This window comes from Falco rusticolus, chromosome 10 (genome assembly GCF_015220075.1).
Source record: "Falco rusticolus isolate bFalRus1 chromosome 10, bFalRus1.pri, whole genome shotgun sequence".
In the NCBI taxonomy this organism is placed as follows: domain Eukaryota; kingdom Metazoa; phylum Chordata; class Aves; order Falconiformes; family Falconidae; genus Falco; species Falco rusticolus.
In genome coordinates this window covers 3,558,601-3,575,535 of record NC_051196.1, presented here as the reverse complement: position 1 = coordinate 3,575,535, position 16,935 = coordinate 3,558,601, and the positions used below count along the sequence as shown (strand labels likewise).

The 16,935-nt window shown below is 41.4% G+C and overlaps 1 protein-coding gene across 4 annotated transcripts in view; it reads left to right on the top strand.

Annotated features, from left to right (window-relative positions):
* The window catches only part of TSPAN4 (tetraspanin 4), a 443,813-nt gene that overhangs the window by 17,063 nt on the left and 409,815 nt on the right, over positions 1-16,935 (top strand). The window contains exon 2 of one of the 4 annotated variants that reach the window (XM_037401842.1): positions 8,134-8,211. The exons of the other annotated variants lie outside the window; for them this stretch is intronic. The gene's annotated coding sequence lies outside the window, so the exon portion shown is untranslated. The remainder of the gene's footprint in view (positions 1-8,133; positions 8,212-16,935) is intronic. 4 annotated transcript variants of the gene reach the window in all.

The following is a 16,935-nucleotide window of genomic DNA, read 5'->3' as shown; positions in this document are numbered from 1 at the left end:
AGTCTGTGGCAGAAGACCAGCATCTGGGAATCATTACAATGCTGTCATTTCCATACTCTAGGATCCAAAAAGCATATCTGACCAAGTAAGATGGGGAACCCTGGACTTTCGGAGCAGTTGGGGTTGAAAACCACGATGTTTTTAAATGTGCCCCTTGTCTTGTCTTGGAGACTTCAACACTTGCCTGATGTTGAAAGGACAGGGTTAGAAGTTAAAGTGAGCAATCATGCAAGTCTGTGGGGTGTACCTAACCTTGAAAAACATCATCATGGAAAGGCTGTAAAATCCTGCTTTGGAGTTACTGACTTGGATACATGTGCGTGAATTTGGAACAGTGCTCAGGGAAGAGTGAACCCTAGCTAACCTTAGGTAATTGTAATATTAAAATACACACCCCTTTGTGAATAATGAGTATGCTAATTAGGGGACCTTCCTAAATGTTTTAAACTCAAAGCTAAATGCATAAATGTGAAAATGTGTAATTATGGGTGGTAAAAGAAATTGTTATTCACCAGCCAGTTGTATCTTGCTACTATAAATATCAAGATGAATCGGAACGAGGGTGTGCTGGCTGCGTTAGATGCCTGGCACCCAAATCTGCAGAACTGAAATAAAACAAATGTTCTGACTCTGTGTTGATTGGCTTATTGCACACTGGGTGAAGAATCTTTATTTTGGGAGAACACAACTGCATGCAGGCACTAATATGAGTTACAAGACCTGACATTGGTTTCTGTTTACTCCTCCTCCATTTTCACCCTACAGAGGTTATTTAACTTCTGTGGAGGTAGAAGCTTACATTTTACTGGCACCAACCCATGTGGCTGTCTGCAGCCGTAATTGGGAAGGTAGGGTTATGCTGCTTAGTGGTCTTGTCACCATTGTCTCAAAGGACTGATTTGGCTGTTGGAAGACGCAATATAAACTTTTTTTGTTTAGGCAGTTGAAAATACCACAACAACAAAACACTCCTTGTATCACCTGTTAAATCCATGGTAACTGTATAGGAGCTGAACTAAACAGGTCCACATGGATGTAACATGGATAAATAGCCACTGCTGAGGGGGTGAAAGACAGGGGAACTGTGAAGGAATTTTCAAGGTATAGAAAATAAAGATACTGTATCTTTTACTCTCCTGTAATCTGGATCCCTGTTTGCCAAAGTACTGGCAGACCCTTCTTCAGCTAAGTATTCAGAGATGTGTTTCCAAAGGGTTTCAAACCTATGAAGGCATATGGAGGGCACTTCAAAGGGCCATCAAAATGTATGTGTTATGGGTGCTCTGTACCTACAAAGTCTGTGGAGAATTTCCTCTTAGGTCATTGCTAGTCTTTTTCCTTGAACACCTAGGCTCTGAGACCTGTCTTGCATTGGTTTGGCTCAGCCAAGGCAGAGCAGCGCGTGTCGAAGTATTTCCCTGAATTGAGGCATTTATGATATAAAAGATCAAAAAAAGAATGATTGGAAACGGTGACCAGAGCAGGGTTGTCAGTAGGCCCAAATGACTGTAAGCAGGCAAATAAATGACGATGCTGTGCCAGTGACCCAAGCCCACTGCTGTCAGATGACAAGATTGCCTGCGTGTTCAGCAGCTCAGGAGTTTGCACCAGGCTGGTGGAGGCAGACCCCTGAGGCTGCTTTACTTTGTGCAGATGTTCTGTGTGAAATACACTGCAGAGATTTGAAGGTGTTACAGTGATTAGCTAAATGGGAACTTGAATGACAAAATGATCCTGTTACGCTGCTTAGGCTTGGCAGAAGGAGAGGGTGTCAGGGTGCTGCTGCAGTGCCTTTCAGAGCTGTGGGAGTTTGTGTCAGAGCAGAGCAGGTGTGAACACTCCAGATCATGACTAAGTGATGTCTCGGCTGATGAAGAGTGCTATTTTATTCATTTCACTTCAATGTTTTCTTCCAAATCTAATTTGCCTCAATCATGTATTTTTCTCTCTTACTTACAGTTACTGATGGCTTGCAGTTTTGTGTCAACCTGTTCTTGTTGTAGGCATGAAGAGGAGGGGAATTAGTTTTTACTTCTCTGGTTATTGGTGACCCTGTAGCATTATGGCACTGCACAAGGAAGGAAAGAGAGCTCCTGTCCTTGGGAACACGTCCTCTGAATAGAGGAATATGGGGAGGGAGTATCTCTGGCATACCTGGAGCTGGGAATGGAGCCTGGGTCTCCTGAGCACTTAGTCCAGCCTCCCAGCTACTGATGGGTACACAGGCTTGTGTGGCACTCTGCTGGCCTGCTGATTTTTTGATCTTTGGTGTGTTACATATTTTAGTTACCACAACAGCTAGTTCCAGAAAGCAGTTATTGAGCTGAAGAATTTTTGAACTTGAGTGTGCAAAGAAATGGAATGAAAATAAGTAAGAACCCAGGTACCTAGTAGAAGCATTCTACTACATAGTGTGGGAGGCATTGTCTTCCTGATGCTTGTGGCTGCCTCTGGATTAACATGAAGTCTGGAGGGGAAAGGTTTACAAATGTCTTGTTTAGGTTTCCAAAATTGCTCTGAACTGCAGATTTGACTGTTCTTCAAAAATGTATTTCAGTACTGAATTCCAATACAGAGGGGCTGTTAATTCAGCTGACATAAATTTTCCTTATGCCATTTAATATTTAGGGAAAACCAGGAGAGAGTTGGGTGAGGAAGACCTCATAAAGGATTCTGCTTGCTGTTTTACTTTACAATCACTTCTTTTGAAAAGTACCAACATATCATTTCTTAATCTATGTAGGTTTACTGACCACTTCTCAAGACATTTGAAACGGCTAGCTCAAGTCATTAAGAATAGATGCTCCTTTGTCATGCTTACAGTTGGGATTTCCCACTGCCTCTCAAAGGTATGTGTGTATGCATAGGCAGGAGATAAGCTTGACTTCTGAATGAACAGGACTATACTTATTAAATGAGGCTTTTCAATCATCCTTATTTTCCTCATCTAAAAATACTTACAGAAAACCCACCACTTGCTTTTTTGAGTGTATTGGGTTTGCGCAGCAAGCAGGGGTGGCTTCTGTGAGAAGCTGCTGGGAGCTTCCCCATGTCCGAGGCAGCCAAGGCCAGGCCCATCAGCGATGGTGGTAACATATAAGAAGGGGGGGGGGGGGGGGGGGGAAAGACAGCGCAACAAATTACAGCTGAAGAGAAGAATGAGACTATGTGAGTGCAACAGCCCTGCAGACACCCGGGTCAGTGCAGGAGGAGCTCCAGGCACCGGAGCGGAGATTCCCGGGAAGCCCGTGGTGAGGCAGGCTGTCCCCCTCGGCCCGTGGAAGTTCGCTGTGGAGCAGAATTTCCTGTAAAGAACCCAAGCGACACAACTGGTTGGAGGACAGGACATTGTATATTAGCATATACCTCTTCATGCTTGCCAAAGTGTTGCCTAATGCTGCAAGTACAGCACTGGACTGCTGGCCAAAGATTTGTCTTTGTTTAGCCTGACTTCCACTTAATGCAGTTGCTTATTTCTAACCTGGTTGTGTCCCTTTATTTAAAAAACCAACTACTTCTGTGTCTTAACAATGGAAATAGTTCAGATGCTGCTGAGGTAGAACATTTAAAATACACTATTTGGAATTTCTTTCAGTTGCTTTTAAACAAGCATTTGGGAAAAGAGATACCAAGCCTTGTGGGTTTTTCCTTGGGTTCAGGTTGGCTCAGGTGGCTTTCTGCAGGGCATCTCACATCTTCCAAGTGTGTAGTACTGGCCCTTTGCAACAAGTACAGTGTAAATTAGACCACAGGCTGCTGTGTGTGTCCACAGACGCCGGACAGTTGATTTGCATTAGGAATGAATTTTTAAGCTAATTTTCCTGGTTGTCCCACCTTACTGCACTTACTTGAATAACAGACTAGCTCCAGAGTGTGTATTTGATTCCTTTTTGGATAAAACTAAACTAGAAGCTGTGTTCCGGGGGCGCATACAATGCTCATAGTCTAATTCAGAGTACCCCATCCCAAAATGCTAATGATATGTATGATGGGGGCCCTTGGGAATAGCTTATTTGCTTTACAGGTTTGTCCCTATTGGGCTGTATTTAGACAGCTTACATCTACTGGTTGGTGGGAGTAACGAGGGTAGTGGTGCTCATCTGGGCTGTGTGTGTGAGGGGAAAGGAAGCGCTGGGAACAAGTAGCACGTAGAGGAAAAGTGGGAGGTATTCTGCTTACGTACATTCGTAAAAACAAGTAAGGTTGGGGATATGAAGGTGGGATACAGCCTTGACCACAGTGACCATGAGATGGAGCTCAGGATCCTGGGTGGAGGAAACAAGACAAAAAGCAGGATCGAAATTCTGAACTGAAAATAAAGTGCCAGGAAACCTTTCTGGAGCTAAGCATGGGTTTTGTTACATATATTTAGTGCCCAGAGAACACTAGACTAAATACTACACTGGCAAAACCTTTAATCTACTGGAATATATTCCTTCTTTTTAATATGCTTGTATTTGTGTGTAGTTCATAATTTTCTTGGAAATGCTGTTCTTTTACTACTTTCTGCCAAAAAAACCTGTTAGGGTTTGGGACAAAAGATGTACTTATCGGGGTCAGATGCATGTGAAAGAGGGTACAGACTCTGGCTGTTGCTAGGTTACACTTATGTGCTCATGTAGAAAAAGAGATCTTTATATGTTGGGAGTGTCATATGATAGGCCAAAATATTTCTCCTGCTGCATTATGTCAGTCACTGCTATTGTGTAATGAATAGACCCTATGGTTAATTTTTCATGTGATTGGCATTAGTTGAACTCACCTCTGAGTCAGTCTAATATATGCAAATTTTCTTGATTCACACACTGGAGGCGAATAATGCATTTTTCTTCTGGGAATTTGCATTTCTTACGAACTACAATAGGAATAGCAGCAATTCTGAATAAAGCAGATCTATTTTTATTGAAAGAAATGTAAATTGGATGTCTTGTTCAAAACTTTTTTGAAATGTGCTATATAGAACATGTGTCATTTCTCTTTCCTAGCCTCAATGATTCAGCATAGGAATCCTGATTTTAAGTGTATGCCTGTATTACTGCTATTTGTGTCTTTATTCAGGAGTTCAGACTAAGGCGAGGACCAGTGTGCATCCTTTACCCCTGGTGAGAAGATGCAACAGTGCACAGAAGGCAAAAAGTCTTACACAGTCTTGTCTCTGAATATTTTTTTCATCATATGCTATTGTCCTTCAAAGTCTGCTCTACATAATCACTGGAAGACTTGCTAGAGGTTAATCTAGCAAGGGATACTGAGGAGTAACTGAGCATCTTGCTTCCCCAATTAAAATGAGCTGCTATTATCTCAGTGCAAGTCTCTTGCTTGCACTATGTGAGGATACCCGAATGTCTTCCAAACATAACTCTTCATTGTCCATGTGTCTGTCCAGGGTGATGGCCTTGGATAAGCCTGTGATTTCTCTGTGCAGTCTTATAGTTTTTTTTGCTTTTGGTTTCAGCTGTGCGATGATGGTTTTGTGCCAGTTATTGCATGTTTAAGCTAAAAGCCATATTAGGAAATATCTATAGGATATGCCACTGATAAGAGTAGGTTTTACCTCCTCTGAGACTGCTGGACTTTTGTTTTGTTTCTGGGCTCGATGTCTGTCTGGGATAGTTTGTGTTGCTGGGAGAACAGTAGTGCAGCGGGCACAAAACCATGAAGTAACAGGGTTTTGTCTTACACAGGGGTGTTTTAACTTTACCATAGGCTGCACATCTTTTAACTTTACTGCTTCTTTTAAATCAGGTGGTGTTTTCTTGCTCTCATAATATCATTTGGCTTTGAAATTCACCTGCTGCAAGGCTGAAGCTGTAAGTGAATCTCTTCAGAAACTATAGTGTCTCTCATTCTTGCTTAATGCACCTAGTGAAATAGGAAATAAAACTCTGTCTAGGGAGCTGTGTGTGCTGGGACTCTTGAGCATCAAACTTCTGCTTTTGCTTGTTGGATTCAGCTGAGCTTTGAGGACACATCTAGAAGGTACTCCTTAAAGCCTTTCAGTCCTGCTGTGTTTGCCAATGAAGGCTCTTAGGGAGGTAAAGAAGGACTGTTACATGCCTTAAGTACTCTGTGGCAAGATAGCAATGCTTCACGTGCTTATAGAACACTTGTAACCTAGAAGATCAAGTCTTAGCTGCCCCTGCATTTTTGAGGACATTGAGCAGGGAACCTCTTAGAAGTTCAACATTGCGATAGAAAAAATGCCAGTCATTTCCCAGTCTCTTTTGAAGGTGACTGTTTTGGGTTTTTGCTTTTAGAAAAAGCTAGCAAGAACACAGTAAGGATGTGATCTCTAAACTGTAGGTATTCTTGGTAAGTAAGAGTTTTATCTTTAATTCAGTTTTGTCTGAGTGCCACCTTTTGGTCTGGATAGAGGGAGAGTAAATTGACAGCTGTAGGAACTTGGATAGAAGTGAAATTTTGAGTAAATTTAGCATGTGAGGACAGCTAACAGCTTTATCCTCATGCATTGCTTGAGAGATAATGGGACTGTCACAACGTTAATATCTAGTGCCATTTGTTTTCATTGTTTAATGTGCATGGTCACTGGAGCTCATAATTAGAAAATAAGTTCCTTTTAGGAATATGCTCTATAAAGCAGAACTCAAAATTAGTATTCATTATGAATGCCACACTGTAGATGATTCAAACAAATATGAGCACCTAGCCATTGTTTGCTTTTTTCCTTTGCAATCTTTGTATTATTCCCCTTGTGGCCCTTAAATGTTGGCCTGATTTTGACTTCTATAGATAATTGTCTAATACAATTCTTCGGGAAGGGAAGCTAACCGCCAAGTTGATTTTGCACTCTGAAGTGTTCTGCTTCTTTGGCAGATCTATCTTTAAAGGCTTGGGTTTGTGCTGTAATGACTAAACCACTGGGGAGTATTGCACGCACAGAAGTGAAAACGGTCGCTCACTCTGATTAACCTCCTGTGTAACGATGGATTTCAGAATGCAGCTTTTTGTGGCTTTCATCCATTCCCCTTTGTTTAGCTTGTTACAGTACTGATTTGTGCTTTGGTTAGCATTTGTGTGGGCCGGACCACTTGGTAGTCTGATCTCTGTGTGTCTATGTCTGTATGTCAGCTTACTGGTTTTGTGTGTGTGGATTTTGACTGCTGGAAATTCTCTTGGTACACACATTCAAATCTACTGTCTTTCTTGCAATTACTATGTTGGCTCTTTTGATGAGAACCAAAGGTGTCCTGTGGGAAAAGTGTTGGCTGAGGAGAACTTTGGATGCCTGCAGCAGGGCTGTTTGTAGCCTGATTCCATTTGATGGCACAGTACCAGGCTTCTTCTAAGACCTTGCTGGTCAATTAATTTGTTCTTTTCTGTTCCTGAATTGGAAACTAATTGAGTACATGTGAAGGGTGCCAGACTAAACTGTTTTTGCTTGGAGTGCCAGTGAAAATGCCTTTCCCTCCTATGTTTCCTTAGGAAACTGCACTTGAAAAAATGAGCTTGTGTGATCACGCTATGTGTGAAGTTGTCAGGCCCATGCAGACAGTTACTCCATGCTGATAATGTTTGATTGTCAGCCAATTTTAATTAAATTTGTCAAAAGGTGGAGGTCCCACCTTCTCACCCAAGTATCCTTCTTGTGTCCTTTAGTTTTGTGAAAGAACTGACTTCAGTGCAGTAGTGCTAGCACAGGAAACATAATAGGTTTGAGCGTCCTTGTCTGTTTGGATGGGAGAGACTCAATGTTTGGCCCATCCTTCAGACAAATCCAACTTGTGTTCTGTGAATGTGTGGTGTGACTTCTTCCTCCTTCCTCTTCTTCCCCTTTTCAAAATGCAGTCCTGGCTCTGAGAAGAAGTCTGAGGCTGCAGTTACTTGAAGCTCTCAAGCAACATTTTTGTCAGCATTTTAACTTTATTTTCTTTCTGCTGTGGTAAATATGAGTAATTTTAGACTCTGGTCTGGCATAAAAGGGGGGAAAAAATTTCTTATTCAAAACTCACACCAGGATCAGATTGTGTGCCTTAATCGATGAAGACTGTAAGCTATTTTGATAAGTGACAATGACTGTCTTGAACTGCCTTGAATAAAGTTCTCCCTCGTTGCTTGAGATAAGAATGTTCTCTGATTTTCATGGATGTTAACCACCAATTTCTTTTCTTCCAGACTACTGGCTGATATGGCCATGGAACAACAGGCAACATGTGTAGTCCAGCACTGAGGCCAGAGCAGCAAGGCCAAACAGTTGAGTAATTGCAGGATCGTAATGTAGATGAGTCTGCTCCCTTGCAAGCTTCATGGGACACACAAGAGCACAGACTCTTAAGATGGGAAGCTCTGTTATTCTTTGCTTTGGCAAAGTGTGGGATTTTGGTTTGATTTTGGTGTTTTGAGATGTGAAAAGCCTAATAAACTGCAAGGAATTTTATTGTGGAGTTGGGATACAGTCCTGCTGGAAAAGGAAATGAAATCTTTCAAGGAGGTGGTAGAACGTCATAATGTCATAGCATGCCCCCACTACACCTCCCCCCCCCCCATGCATCACAGAGGGGAATGGTTAGGAAGGGAGGCAAGGAAGATGGTTAGGCTTTCAGAATCTGATAGGCTTACAAATAAAAATCATGCACTCCATTAAATATGCAATAATTTTTCTTCTTCACGGTATGTGACATCCCATTTCTTGCCCTCCCCCCACCCCACTACTTGCATACTTTAATCTTTTTGCTAGGAAGTCCAAGCTGTTGGGGTTTTTCTGTTGTGGGTTGTTTGTTTTGTTTTTTGGTTTTTGGTTTTTTTTTTCAATTTAATGTAAAACAGTTTCCTTACGTAGGTATTTTATTGCTATTACTTTATGAAATGTTTGAAAAATGTCTGAAGTTCCTGTTTGCCTGGGATTAAATGAACAAGCTGGAATAAAGAGGGTAAGTGCTGTCTTCCTTTGCTGAAGAACACTGTTATATTTTGGTACCTTGTCATTCCATCATGAATAAATGAATTCTGCATCAGTTGTCCAAAGAAACCCTTTGAAATTTGTTTGCACTAATATGTTCCTTCAATTTCTGGACTCCTCTTCCTTTCCCTTGTGAGAAAACAAGAGCCTTTGTACAATTTTGTAATGGGAAAATGTAGGGGAACCTGAGAACTACGGGAAGAGGCAGATGTTTGTTAGCTTTGGGGATATCTGTGCATTGCTGCTGACTTGTGGTCTTGCAGTTAGGCTTTAGAAAGTTCTCCACGGGACAGATGTGTTCCCCCTGCCCTGCTCAGCTTGTCCCATGCTAATGGCTGACTATTTCTTTAACAAGGGCCTTATTTTGTGGAGTTTTGTTCAGAGGAAGAGGCTAATTTTAACAAAACAGAACACACAAACAGCCATGCAAGGGAGTTGTTCTGGGAGCAGAGGTGAGGTGCGGTAAAGGAAGGAAGGGTCTCGGCTTTGGGTAGCAGTGCTGGCTTGCACTGGTACCCGGAACCTGCCACAGCCATGTCCGGGTGGGATGCGTTTCTCATGAGGAGTTGGTAAAAGGGATCCAGGCTGCAGTAGCAGCTGCCTAGTGCTAGCTATGGTCCCTTTCCTGTAGGCTTGACTACGGGGAGCTCCAAGGGAGGGTGCGTCTTGCTTCTCTGGAGCTTTGATATTGTTTATTTCTTTGACACCCACAGGCAAAGGTAATGCTTGCTTTTTTCTTTTTAAAGAAGGAAAGCAAGAAGCAGAAACTACTGTGGAGGTATTGCAATATGACTTTGAGAAAGGAGCCAGGGGAGTTTGTAGTGTATCACTCCCCCTGCCACCCCCTTTTCTGTTTCAGAGGTGATGTTTCTTGGCCTGCCAGCTGGGTAGCTGGTATGGGATGGAGCAAGAGTAGAATAGAGCAGGTTCTGTCGAGTACTGACAGCTGACATCAAACACGGCAAGCGGGCAATGATGTGGGAACAACCTTTCTGTCTTACTATGCATTTCTCTTGCATTCCCAAATGCTGCAATGCTAATACTATTTGTTCCCAATTCATGTGGTCTTCTGTCAGGCAATAAGAGACATGACAAATGGTGCAGTAGGAATTTCCTTGAGCAGTGTTTATTTTACTGACTAACATGCCCTTATAAACTCTTTAAATTCTTGCAGATCTTGCTCTCTAACTGCGCTGGGTAAGCCTGTGGTCATACAAAGCTGTGGGCTATATTAATTTAAATGAGCAACCCTCAGTGAAGTGCGTAGGACTGTCACAGTGTAACTGAGGAGAGCTTGGTCTTGTCTTACCTGACGGTAGGTCTGCGTTTGGGCAGCCATGGCTGTATTGAGGACAGAGAGCAGCAGCACACTGGCTGTTTTTTACCCAAGTGTTGTACTGCTAGTTTTCGGGTTATCCCTGAGGCAGACAGGATGTTGTGTGCGCTCTCTGACCGCTCGTTCTTCAGAGGCAACTGGCCCAGTATCAATTGTTAATAGCTGTGGTAAAAGTTTAGAGGAAGAAGAATCTGATAGTAGCAGGTATGAAAAGTTGCCCTGGGAAGGTAGAACTGAACTCCCAAGTTAAGCATACACGCCCTATGCCTGACTTATCACTAATACAACAGGCATAATAATGAAACTGTAAAAATATTTCAGTGGAGTAGTTAGGATATGAAGTAAGAGTTGATGAACTCTAATAAATAAGGCATTTTGATCCATTAGAGCCTTTGCCTTCATTGGAAATATTCACATTCTTAAGTTCTTTGTTGGATTAGGGTAATATCCTCTAAATAACCTGGCTGATAGAACAAAGGAAAGGAACTTTAGGAAAGTATAAGCAATCAGCAGAAATCAGATTTTTTTTTTTTTTTTTCAGTTTGCTTCTGAGGTTAAAATAACAGGAACCAGATGTAAAATAGCAGATATGTTCACGATTTGAATTCACTTTGAATTACCGTGTCATGGCTCAGAGAGAGAGGGAGGCAGAAAGAGTACTGTGCTCTGCCAAATAGGCAGAAATTTTAAATTCTCTTCTGTTTCTCACTTCTGAGAAACTGAATCAAAAATACCTGTTGCTTGCATAAGTATCTCTGGCTCATCTACTTGAAGATACTTTCCCAAAGGAAGAGTAGTGTTCATAGTAATCTTCATTAGATAGTGTGCATTGTTTTTTATGTACCAGTAAGGGAAATTCTATAAACATCAAGCAGGACAACTTTAGAACATAATAGGCAGAGCTCCCTTATTTTCAACAGAAGCCTTAAATAAAAGCTGTATAAACTTCTAGGCTACTATCATTTTAATGATACTACAATTCATTTGTTATTTCCTGCTTCTTTTGTAGAAGTTGGAAGCTCAGCCAAAATATGTTTGAAACATGAACACAAGGGTTTGATTTGCTGAGAAACATAACCTCTTTTGGGGCAAAGAGTGAACCATCACTCTGGTTTGTTTTTTTTTTTTTCTCCTGAAAAACACTTCATTCTCATTGCTATAGGTATCACCCAAACTACTTTCCTGCCTCTTTCTGTCTTGCTAGAGTCTGAGTTTGAAAATCCTGACCCTAATATATTACAGTGGGGTGGAAAGGAGGAACACTAATGGAATTGTGTCTGTCAGCTGGATGTTGTGAAATTGCCTCTTCTAGGGCTGTTTATCTGAATTTTTAAAGGGTGTTCCATGAAAAGGATGATAAGCATTCCTTACACGGAGACCTTTTTGCATTAAAAATCTGTGATGCCTGTCATAGTGTGTACCCCACAGCAAGCTAGAGGTCCGAAAGGTACTGACAGTGTAAGTATGGTGTTTTGGTTTGGTTTTAGATCGGCTCTCTTTCTTGGGGATCTCTGAGTTCTGATCAAGTCCTGCACAAACTGCAGTTGCTAGCAGGTGGAAATGAGAAAGGCACAGACACGTGTGTGTGTGTGTGTGGCGGTTAATGGCACACTGATATGTGGAACAGTAAGCGCTGCCTCATTGCTTGCAGCCTAGTCATTACCACTCCATCTTCTTAAGCGGATGAAGTAGGAGAGATATCTTTCATTCCCTTGCTCCTGAATCGGTGTGCTGCAGGAGCATGACGTTGTGTCATCCTGCAGCAGCTTAGACTGGCCAATTAAGAAAAATCAGTGAGGGAGCTGAAATTGTGAGATGAGGCATGCCCTTGGAAAGGGGAATTTGATGAGATATATGAGTGAGCAAAGGATGCCTTTGCTTTTGGGAGTGTTGGGTGTCATCTGTATGGCAAAGGAAGGAGGGGAGGGGACTTCCCGTGGGCTGCATCTCTGGGCTGACTACACTGCAGTGTTTCTCTAGAGCAGCTAGCTCTCCAGTTGACTGAAAAACATGCACGGCTTTGTTCTTGTCTTCCTTGGGCTTCCAGCAACCCAACTAGGAAAAAATATGAAGCAGAGTCTTGCTGAGGAACAAAAAGCTGCTAGTGAAATGATGTAAGTACATGTGTTACAGTTAGGCTGCACTGGGGTGTAAGGGAGGAGTGCAGCAAGGGTCAGTTCCGAAAGAGAAGTGTGTGCTCTAGGCTTGGAGATGACATGAGAGCTGAAGCCCCTTCCTAAAGGAAAGAAACGGTGTCTTTCTGAATCCTGTTAGCTGAAAGGATACTGTTTTGGAGAGACTCCCTGCGTTGAGTGAAGTTTGTGCTCTGTCTCTTCAACTGCACAGCTACAGACACATCCCTTCCAATCTCGTGTGTGCGTGTGTGAGATGGCTCTCTGGGGACCTTAATGTTGCAGTTACCATGGGAGCCAATTCAAAGTGGATTTTCATGCCATCAGAACTAGAAGGTATGTGCAAATTCTGTTGTAGCATTTTGCAGAGGTTTGACATTTTGAATATTTCTTGCAAGAAAAGTATTTCTATTATTTACATGGGGATATAACTGTTATGTGTTAAGTGTCTCTGAAATCAAACTGGCTCTGTGATAGAGAGGACAGCATGGCAAAACAAGTCAGCCAGCCTGAAGTGGGTACAGGTACAAGAATTTTAACTTGGGATACAAGTTTCTTTTGAGAATTGTCTGTTGGTTGTCTCATTTTTGAGTTACCTTAATCCCATTCATATAGTGCACTTACCAAAATCCAAGAAGAATCTCTTTTCCTTACATAATTGTATCTCCATCCTTTCCGTTGCCCTGCTTGTGCTGGCTAACTCTTCCACCTGCTGCAATACTAGAGAATCAACTCCTCAGCTGAGACTTAGAGGTACTTTTTCTAGAGAAGACCACTGTGCTAAAAGCAAGATGCTGTGCCCCGTGGACTTGTTTTTTCTTTCATCCATGAAAATCGGACCATTATTTGTGCTGGACCCCTACAGTTTAAAACATCTGCTTGTCACCAGAACTTGTTCAGTGACTTTGGACTTAACAGCTTGGGGGTTCAGTGACTTTGGACTTAACAGCTTGGGGGTTGAGCTCTAGACCTCAGAATCTCTAGGTTCCTGTGATGACAGTGCTTCTAGCACTCACAGCATCTCAGTCCACCAGCACAGCGGAGATGGCAGATGTGCTTCTTTGGAAACTTTTTTGTGTGAAGTTAAATCAAATCTTTAAATTTTAATTGCTAATTTCTCTTAGAAAGAACAGTTTGTCTCTGACCTACATATGGGACTCAAATGTGACTTTCTGGCTTAGAAGACTTTTTATTGTTGGAAATCTGAAATAGTATTAAGACTATAGGGATGCTGTTGTCTCTTTTTCTTGTAACTCCCCTCCCCCCCCCCCCCCCCCCCGCTTTCTGCTGGTAGTGTGGACTCTAATTCTTCATGGAGAAGAAAGCCACATCAACAGGTGGAGAGTTAGGAACTGTTTTATCAGCTGCTTTTTGTAGGCCCACTGGGGAATTATAGCAAAGCTCTTTTTGAGCAGAACTGATTAGTTTTGTCTTTTGCCCTCTCTGTAGGAATCTTTTTTAATTGTTCTTGGTTTTTTGTCTTTTTCTCAATACAGAAAAAATTCTGGTCTGTGAACGAGATTTTTTTTGTATTGAAACCTGTAGATTTTGATGATCCGTCAGAAATAAATAACAAAACCCTCAAACACCTCTGGAAATCATTCTTGTCCTATGCAAAAGTTTTGCATTAGAAAAATCTAATTCTTTGTTTCAGTGTTATTGGAATTGTTTAATCTGTTTTGTTCATTTCTAAGGAGGAAGTGTTTTCTGTCCATCAGGTGCACAAGCTATTAAAAAAACCTTAACTGTATAATTCCCTAGAGACATGGCATTTTCATAATCATAGAATAACAACATTACTATTGGGCAATTTCATTCAGATTTTATCAAATATTGTAGGCAGGCTTGTTTGAGGAACTGGATCTAAAGGATAAAGATGAGGAAGCCAAATTTAGAGTGAGGAGTAGAGTATTGCCAAAGAATTGGAAAAGAGTTGTTCTGGTTCAAGAAGAGCATAGGCATTTGGTGCAAAAATGGGAGTCTGCAAAACAGAGGAGACAAAGGCTGGTATACTGTATCAGCTAATAAACTGATAGACCCTCTAATTCAGGGATTCCAAAATATTTTACAAGCATTGATGAATGTTGTACAGTCATGGTTACTTCAGCACTAGTGGGTGTCATAAAAACTTCCATGGATGTTTTATGGTAGGACAGTGGTTGATGATTTGGATTTTGGTTCAGTAGAACGTTATTCTAAAAGGATAAAGCCATTCTTTGCGGAAGAGGCTATTTTAATGGAAGGGAGAAGAGGATATTTGCCCTAGTCTGTGAAATGAACTTTTATTGCACATGATGTACCTGTGCCCTGAATAAAAGGTGCTCATGCTTTCAGCTTCAAAAAGAAGCTGTTTGTACCTGTTTAAAACCTATCCTCTCTCAAAACAGTTCATACTGCAGTGCATATGATTCTCCCTCTGGGAAGAGAGAATAAACTGAACATCAGATATTAGCTGCAGCACTTAGTGCACTGCTGGGAGGCACTTGGATACGACAGTGATATAAGCAGTGTCAGAAGCCATGCAGCACAGAAGAGAAAGTGTCTGTGCCAGCAGATTGTGTTTGATGTTCACTACAGTATTTCTCTCTAGGACACCTATGTTTAAGCACCTAAGCCAAAAGCATTTGTGTTCCACAGCCCCCAACTACTCTGTAAATACAGCTAGAGCACCTTATGGCTCCAGCCAGTGCAAGAAAGTAGGGAGGTGACACTCTTTATGATTGAAGCAAGCCACCTCTGCCATGAAAACTCACCTCTGCACAGCTGGCAGCTTCCTACCATCCTCCCTGTGCCGTCTGCTGATCAAAGAAAGCATGAATCCATGAACTAATACAATGCAATGTCTTGATTTATTTTTACAGACAGGATTTTTCCAAAACTTTCTTTGGGATTTAGGAATCTGCTTGTCACTGACTTTCCTTGGGGCATAAGCGTTGACTCTCTGAGGCTATCTGGAGAGTGTCTGGGTGCTGTCACAGCATCCTTCTGAAAATGCTGGCCATGCTGTGTAAGCAATAAATGAGGGCTTATAGGCAAGGGAGAGAAATGATTTGCTTATGCATCAACTGTGTATCTATGGGGTGGAACAGGCTGTCTCCACAGAAGCATGTGGATATACAAGAGGTGCTGGTGTCAAGAGTACATGCCTTATATACCAGATTCTTGCTCACTTTTTATGTAAAAGGCACATGCTTGCTTTGAAATCAACTGTAGTTATCTAGGTTTTTGGACAGCAGGAAAGATGTTAAAAGACTATGGCTTTTCTATATCCCCTCCCCGCCCCCACCTCTCAAGCTGCTCCATTCAATCTGGGCTTTTGATTTTTTTTAATTCGTTTCTGAAAGGGTTTCCTGATAGAGAACTTTATATTTCTAGCCATGAAAGACTGAGCTTTAGAAGCACTGTTTTAATTTAAGAAACTTGATCTTTAAAAATGTGATGTCTGCATGGGCACTGTATGTTAGCACTTTGGGCACGTTCCTGTACTGATTTCTTGTCAAAGATAGACTTCTCCCTACATCTTGTTCAAAGAGACTTTTACTTCTTTTTGAGGCCTGAAGCCAGTACTGTCATAAAATATGATAATGTCTTCAAACTGAAAATTACCTGGAGATATTTTTTTTTTTCTTAAATAAATTCCCGTGCTTTTATTTTAAGGTCCTGTGTGCAGAAACAAGGCAGCAGTATAATTCTTACCTGCTTTCTGTTTTGTTTGACCCTGTTTTATGGAAACTGTTCTTCAAGGGTCACAGTCATGCATTTGAATTGGGACACTGTACGATCTTCTCAGCTGTGCTGGAAGGACAACATAAAAATGACAGGAGCAACGAGACAAAGTGCAGTGTGAACAAGCTCCAGTAGCTTAATTTTGAAAAGCTTTGTTCAAGGCATCACATAAATATGACAGAAGATAGTTTTATGGTTTAAAAAATGAAGAGAGAATTATGTAGGTGATATTTGCAACCTAGTAAAAATACCACAGCACACGGAAATTGAAGTGTTACAGCTTCCTATGATCTAAATTGGGATCTAATCTTAGTCAGTAGGTGAATCAACACTCGAGGATGATGTTTATAGTGATTGCTCTTTTTTATCACTTAAGAACAAAGTGGTGTTTTGAAAACCTTCATTATGTGAATCAGGCAAATAAGGCAATTCAGGTAATAAGTAAAATCTCTGAAGATCAAGGAAACTCCATGCTTTACATCACATTTATAATTTGTCCAGACCTTTATTTTAATGTTCTGAACCTAAGTCTGAAAACTTCATCAAGAGGAGAAGTAGTCTGGTTATGAAGAGCAAAATCTCTTTCTGTTTAGAGCCTAAAACTCTGTTTTTCATATTATCTAGGCTTTTTTCAAATCAGTAAGTTGCTTTTTCTGCAAAGGAGATGGTTGGCTGCTACAGGCACTGCTCCAGCTGTGAAGCAATTTTTTTCTGGTCAAGAGGAAAACCTTCAATTTACACTAATTCTGCGTAACCAAAGCTGTCTAAGAATTAAACATCTAATCAATCATTTAAGGCTTCCTTCTGCAGATGACAGGGAAAAA